This window comes from Tenrec ecaudatus, chromosome 17 (genome assembly GCF_050624435.1).
Source record: "Tenrec ecaudatus isolate mTenEca1 chromosome 17, mTenEca1.hap1, whole genome shotgun sequence".
Lineage (NCBI taxonomy): Eukaryota > Metazoa > Chordata > Mammalia > Afrosoricida > Tenrecidae > Tenrec > Tenrec ecaudatus.
Genome location: NC_134546.1, coordinates 70,186,849 through 70,194,443, shown reverse-complemented (window position 1 = coordinate 70,194,443; position 7,595 = coordinate 70,186,849). Strand labels below are relative to the sequence as shown.

The following is a 7,595-nucleotide window of genomic DNA, read 5'->3' as shown; positions in this document are numbered from 1 at the left end:
TTAGAAATATTTCATCATTTTGAAACAAAACATGTTCCATACAATAATGCACTAAAAATTGTGGAATTCCTGCTGTCCTTACCAGAAACTAATGCTGCGACTGAATGTGTTTTTTCTATGTTAAATAAAGTGTGGACATCAGAAAAATCACAATTAAATGTTGAGACTTTGAAAGCAATTTCATGTGTGAAATAATTTTACAAATTCTTGGGATAAATTTCATTACCTTTTAAACAACGACAGCAATCTACTCAAAAACTTCAATCAAAAGAGAAATATGCCCAAGAAAAAATAATACTATACATAATTTTAATGTGTTATATTTGTTTACTGTACTTATGTTGAAATTTGAAAAAATATATTACAATACTGCTTTTGCATTCTATGACCACTTCTCGGCCTTTTGGCTAAGATCAAGTGTAGTACCTTTTCTTATCAGTTTAATATCTGATACGTTCTCTATCCGAGTACAATATATTAAATGGATTTTTGGAGCAGGGAGTTGGAATAGGAGCTTGCTCCGTCCCCTCCACGCATCAACCTGGTATTGCAGTGCTTCCAGGAATGGTGCACCAAAAAAAAAAAAGAAAGAAAGAAAGAAAATTTTTGTTGCTCCATATAGACCAAATTTTTATTCAAGAACCCAAGAACCTCCCCCACCCCCCACCGACCTTCCCCATAGGTCACTTTATCAATTATGCCGGAAACTGAGAGCAGCATAGTAAAACGCTTAGACAAATAGACATAAGATAAGAAGCAGACTAAGACTTGGGACAAGAGAAAAGAGGGAAGAAACTGTTGTTGCTGGTTTTTAAATTGCAATATGCTTTCTTCCAGAGTTGATAAGGAACACATTCCCATGGCAGAGAAATTCATTCTATCTCAGTGTCCAATAGAAATTGTCCTCTGTCAAAAGTCTTCTAAGTCATGTTTTTCCGTGGTTGCCTGATGATCACTGACCACTTTTCATTGTGAGTCCAAATTCTGCTTTTTCACTTGCTGTTTCAATAGCAATGATAAACAATCCTGGCCACACTAAAGATTGGGAAGGTAAAAATCTTGTGGATCATTGACTATCAAGGATAGACCAATGTACATAAGGTATTGAATGGGACATTAGATGAATTCAGATAAAGAAAAAAGACAACCCATGTGATTATAAGTGAAACAATGAAATAGATCAGAAACCTCCTCAGCTAATTTAATGAGGTGTTCTTTCTCTCTGAATTGCTAATTTCAATCACTCAGTGATGTGTTCTATTGTCACTAAGACAAGGTCCATTTTTATCAGGTTTGTGCTCACTTTATTACCTCTGTCTACTTAGAACTGTTCTTAAAGGAAAGCCTTAGCCCATTCAATTTTTTTTTGTTTTAATATGATGTACTTTTCCTGAATTGCTAATTAACAAAAGTCTAAGAAGTTGGGAAGCAAGCCCTCCACCCACCACTTTTCTGTCAGGTTGTCTTTCTCTCCAGGCTTGTGTGTTATTGTGATTCAAATGTAAGGTGTTTCAAATGCAAGCCGGGTCACCCAGAGTGAAGAGCTTTTAGCAGAAAGTGCAGACTAAGAAGATACTAAGAACGGAATGGTTGCCACTCCAGGCTTTGAGCTTCACTTCCAGGCCCCTACCTCCAGGAGGCCCTCATTTCCTCCATACCCCGCCCCTTGGGAAACACCCAACCCTTACCCAGGTGACACAATTTCCTGCAGAACTCACTTCCTCTGACTGAGAAGGTGCAGCCTGAGCGTCCTCCGAGGGTAAGTGAGTCTCTGTTTCTATGCTCAACCCAGGCTCGGAGTCCCCTACAGATCCTGCATCTCCAGCTGTGCCCTGATCCCCACGGATATTACTATTCCTGCATCCTGTCTTCCTGCGTTCCAGGTCACCACGACCCCCTGGGATATTTCCAGTTAAATCCTTTCTGAGCTGGTTACAAGTCTCTTTGCCTTAGGTCTTGGGACTATGCCGGTCCCCTTTTCCTGCCCAGAGCCCCTCCTTCACCCTCACACCTCATGCCAGAAAGGCCTGATTGAGGGTGGGTTCTTGCCTGGGGCTCCTTCCCTCCTTGTCAATTATCGGGCAGGAGAGCAGGGGACCCAGAGTGGCCTTTCCTGCAAGGAGAGGCCAGCCTTGCAGTCATCAGGCCACTCCCCTGATGACAGAGGTCTGTATTAGAGCTTAACTTCTCAGCACCTTGCTTTGCAAAAGGGCACAGTAGCAGTGACGGGCCCAGATCCCCGAATAGATTTAGTCCTCACATAGATTGCAGAGCCCCACACAGAGTAAGCTTCCACTGAGTGCTTTATGTCTAGGAAGCAAGGTGGTAGGTAACATGGCCCTCAGGCAGAGGGCTTTGGAGTGAGGATTACCTTCACCTCTCTCCAGGCATCTGGGGAGGGGCGGTCTTGCTTATAAGCTTCCAAGTCTGTGGGTCCTTGATGGAGGTAACCAAACGAGACTGTACAGGGGTCTCAGAGGCCCTGGGTCAGTATCAAACAAGTGTCTGTCATTTTAATGTATTGATTGGCCACCAATCATGCTTTTATGACCATTTCCTTTGCCTTGCCCCTCCCCCACACCCTCTTTAGCTCACATCTCAATTGTGAACCTGGGAAGCCATTTCCACTTGTAGGTGGCTTCCCTCATCCAGATGATGAGTTCGTGTCTTTGTGCTGTCTGTGTTTCTTAAGAGTTAACAAGTGTTCCCTTTAAACTATACTGAAAATGGGTCTCCAGAACAGATCTGCCCTGTGTGTGCCTCCTCACCCATTTCTGCCACCAGAAATTAGCTTGTGCTCTGTTACAAACTGCAAAAGGGACTCCAATCTCAAATATAATTTAAGGAGCACATTTATTAAGTCATAATAGAGACAAAGAGAATACAAAGACACAAATAGAAGGCACCCGATGAAGGACATCATTAGTGGAAGTCAAGGTGTTTTACATGAACCGGACAAGAACAACTCAGTCTCTGGTAAGAAGCTAAACAGTTTATTTAAGGGGGACCGAAAAGAGAAAAAACCTGTGCAGGGACCAGCTCCCTGAAGAGAGGGAGAATGGCTGGTCTCCTTCGCTCACAGACTTGGGTTTTTATAGGGGGGGTGTAAACAATGGGGCCTTTTCAGCTGTGCGAATATGCAAGAACAGAAGCAGACTGCAGTTAGCCTTGACATTTTGAAACGTCGTTTTTCCTTTGAGATAGATGTGTGGCCTTATCTTGCAGCTGCTTTTTCTGGCAAATGTTTGCTTGACCTTAACCTCAGGGGAATTTCCATAGCTTGACACAAAATGGAGACTGCTACAAGATGGTTCCACTTATGCTAACTATCACATTCCTCCCTGTGGTTATTCCATCTGTGAATCTTCCAGGTGCAAGCGGTCATAGGGCTGTGGAAAGGGCTCACTTTGGCCTAGCCTGTCATACGATTTACTTAGTACCAACAACTTGACAGATTGCACTCGGTCTTGTACAAACTGCACTAATTTATTGATGATTAGTGAGCCACAAGTTAGTCCTATTAAAAGCAAAAGCAGAGGGGCTGCTAGGCTGGAGATTAGGGTGGTGAGTCATGGAGAACAAGCTAAACATTTGCTGGAACCAACTTTCATGGCTTTTTCTGTTTTCTTCTCGCTTGCTTAATCTTTTTCTGACTAAAGCTAAGGTATTTTGATTATTCCTGAATGGTTGGCATAAAAGCAGCAAGTTTCACCCATAGCCATACAAAGGCTGCCTTGCTTAAGAAATAAAATGTTTAATCCTCGCCTGTTTTGTAATACTACTTTAGCAAGGGAATTGAGGGATTTTTCTAGATAACTGAAAGACTTCTTTAAATCCAGTAAATCATTATCAGTTCGCTGACTTAAAATTTTATAATTTTCATTTCCTTGTAGTAAGTCCACCATTCCTACTGTTGCTGACCTGGCTACACCTAGTCCAACAAGTAAAGGAACCAATATGGGGGGCTCTTTTGACTCTGGAATAAGTGTTAAAATGCTGCCACCCGGTTTCCCCTGAATACAGAAACACTTGGGGTAAAATATGAACCAATATACAAAGTCCAGAATGGTTAGAGGCGAGTAGGTTGTAGAGAACAGGCAGGGAGTGATTCCAGTAGAACAAGCAAACCACATTCCTGGTGGGGCTACTAACAGAAAGGGTTCCTTGGAACTGGGTGTAACAGAAACACTGGCCCAATACCGACTATACCGTTGGGGTTTCCAGCTGGTTTGGTAATAGTGTCCTTTCCCTTGTAACTCTTCCAGAGTTAAGGTGGACATTTCCCGAGCTTCCTTCCACCTGCACACACTGTTATTATCATAGGACAGTGTGATGTTGGCTACTGAGGAGGTATCATTAGATCCAATTCCTACAAAGTAGGGTGGTGCCGGGTTAAGACATAGCCAACCATCGCTGGTGAAGTTTGGGTTAGTAGCATTTATAAAAGCCAAAAAGGTTTCTAGAGTTTTAACTTCTAGTACCACAGGGGTGTTGGGGGGTTATTTTGGCTACCTCAGGCTCTGGGCTATGTGTGGAGGTTACTTCGGAGTTATAAGTCCTGGTAACATGAGGCAGGGATGCGGGCCTGGGTTTTACAGGAGGATTTAGAACCTTGTTGGGTCCAATAGGCTGGGCAGGTTTTGTAGGAGCAAGCCACTTTTGAATCATAACTATAACACCAGGATCTGGTCCACTGACATATAATCTAACTCCCCAGGTTTTTCCAGTTACCCATTCTGGTGATTGGTGGTTTTTAACCTGTCACTTTATGGACTTGCGAGCCCCTACATGGCATACAGACCAGTGATAATGTCCTTTTCTCCAAAAATGGGAAGAAGTAGCCAGGTTGTTGCCAGCCACCATAATTTCACATCCCCTCTTGGCACAATAAAACTCAGTGTTAGGCTGGCATGAAGGGCCACCATCGGCTGGGTACGCATATATATCTGTTTACAGCGACCATTCTATCCCTGCCTCCCTACCCCATAAACTTTTAAAAGACAGCCCCCCCACCCCTGTCATAACCATAATGTGAAATGGAGTTAATTGCTATCTTTTGCTTAAATGGTGTACACAAATCAAATTCAAAGGTGGGGGAAAGCACAGTGGAGGTGCTGGTGTTTGTGATAGTGCCAGTAGTAAAGTCTCTCAGAGTCCAGATGTACGGTTGTGGTCAATGGCGGTTGGCATTGACCCTGATACTACACAGCAGGATTCGTTCAATTAGGGCAGCTTTCACAGCTTTACCGTGGGTGGGTTGTCTGTTTTCTGTATGGTCCATTCCTTGGGAACATGCCCCACAATGTTTATCTTCACTTGGGTGTACTGGATCTATGGCAACTTGCCTGCAACCTTTACCATGGTCACAGTGGTAAGGATTACCTGCTATGGCCCAGTCCACCTTGGCTCTAGTGCAGGGGTCTTGTGCCGCTTGACACAGGCCCAGTCGCCTGGGGTTAGGTCATGGAAGGGTCCCGATCCATGCGACTGCTCCGATCCGGGATCTCCTGCGGTGTCTGGATGGTGGAGGCGGTGCAACAAGACGTTGTTAGTGTTGCGGACTCCCTGCACAGCCTGTATAGACTTTAAAGGTTCAATATTAGTGAGGTGAGCCAACTGCTCCATTCCAACCCTAGGTAGGAAAGGAGGGGGGTCTACCATATATAATTTTATAAGGCGCAAGGTTTTTAAGGTAAGGGGTGCAATGGATTAGCATTAAAGCAAAAGGCAAAAGTCTTACGCAGTTTTCGCCAGTTTCTGTGCATAATGTAGCGAATACTTTCGTTAAGGTTCCAGTCATTCTCTCCACTTGACCTGAACTTTGAGGCCGATAGGCACAATGGAGCTTTCAGTTATCACATAACATTTTACTTATCATTTTAGAAATTTGGGTCATTATCAGAGCCAATTCACCAGGGAATGCCAAATCTAGGGAGGATCTCAGTTAACAGCAGTTTTCATACCACGGTGGCCGTTTCTGCCTTGGTTGGGAAAGCCCCTGTCCAACCAGAGAAGGTATCTACAAAGACCAGCAAATATTTATAACCATACAGTCCTGGCTTTCCTCGGTAAAGTCAACTTCCCAGTATTGACCGGGGAATGTCCTCACTCTCGTGGCTGGGGTGGCTGATGTGTTCAGTGTGTGTGTGGAGGGGGGGGAGGGGGTTGGTGGTGGTGGTTGTTTACTTGGGTTGTTTTCGGCCATTGTCTGTGTCCACTTTTGAAGATTTGGAATTTTGTATCCTTTAGACAGATATGAGTAGAGTTTGTTTCCTCCCAAATGGATGGTCTGATCCAACTGATCCACCAATTCCCTGCCAATCTCCTCAGGGACCAACTTGCGGGGACAAGGGAGAATCAGCCACCCGTCAGGGTCTTTAATACAAGCTATTTGACCAGCCCCTTTTGCTAGCCGGTGTGCCAGTTCCCAGTCCTGTTTTGAGTAGCAGGTGAGTAGGCAGGTTTGGCTGTAACAAAGTAAGAGGCTGCTTTCCTTCTGCTTTTGCTAGTCCCATTACTGGTCCTGGTGATGCCAATGCTGCCTTCTTGGCTGCCTGCTGAGCCAGGTTGTTGCCTCGGATCACCTTTGACTGTCCTCGTTGATGGACCTTGCAATGGATTGTAGCGAGACGCTGAGGCTCCCACAAGGCTCGAAGGAGGTCTTGTATTTCAGCCTTGTGCTCAATTTCCTCTCCTTCGGAGGTTAGCAGTCCCCATTCTTGATAAGGGCTCCATGGAAGTGAGCTGAAGTAAAAGAATAACGGCTATCTGCCCACATATTGACGGACTTTCCTTTTCCCAGCTTGAGTGCCTGTGTCAGGGCGGTAAGTTCTGCCTTTTGGACTGAGGTACCCGGGGGCAGGGAGGTGGAACACAGTACCTCAGTTTCCGTGGTGACCTCTGGATACTTTCCCGTTCTTCTGCCATGAAGATAACTTGTAAAAGTTGCTCACTATCATCCTAAGTGGACTGGTGGGTATGACAAATAGTTTCTAATAAGGAGATTAAGCTTTGGGGCTTATCAGAGATGGACGGGTTTTGTTGCTTCCAGATGTAAAGGTGAACTGGTGGAGAAAGGGACACACACCATGTAGGGGACTGCTTGGTCCACCCCGGGTGGAGGAACAGTTTGTCTCAAGGGAAAAATACTGACCCGGACCTCAGCAGGCTTGCCTTGTTTGCCTGCTGCCTCAGTGTATGCCTTTACACCCCCACCCCAGTGTGGGGAGGACTGCATGAGGCAGCTTCCTTGGTACCAGGTGCTGAGCCCACCCCAGCAGGCAGGTGTGGAGGCGGAAGCAGAGCAGGAGGGCCTGGCTGTCTCAAGAGAGGCTCGTGGTGGAGGAAGGGTTTCAAGTTCCCTTCAGCACTCAGAGGACAAGGTAAAGTCGCTGGGGCTTCTTATTTTTACTTGATTCTCCTTTTCCACTGCCACCAGCTTGGGGGGAAGAAACTTCCGAATATACAGAGGAGAATTAGAGGCTATATCATTTTACACATTTATGTAGGAGATTTGATCCGGATGACATGGTTTTCTATAGACATATTTCTGCGCCATGGTTTCACTTCACCTGTTCAAAACAAAATTAAACAAC

General features: G+C 45.0%; 1 non-coding gene across 1 annotated transcript; it reads left to right on the top strand.

Annotated features, from left to right (window-relative positions):
- The first annotated feature begins 387 nt into the window (after positions 1-387).
- On the top strand, positions 388-578 carry LOC142431279 (U2 spliceosomal RNA). Its single transcript, XR_012780808.1, has one exon. It is a non-coding gene; the product is annotated as a U2 spliceosomal RNA (small nuclear RNA).
- Positions 579-7,595: the final 7,017 nt, after the last annotated feature.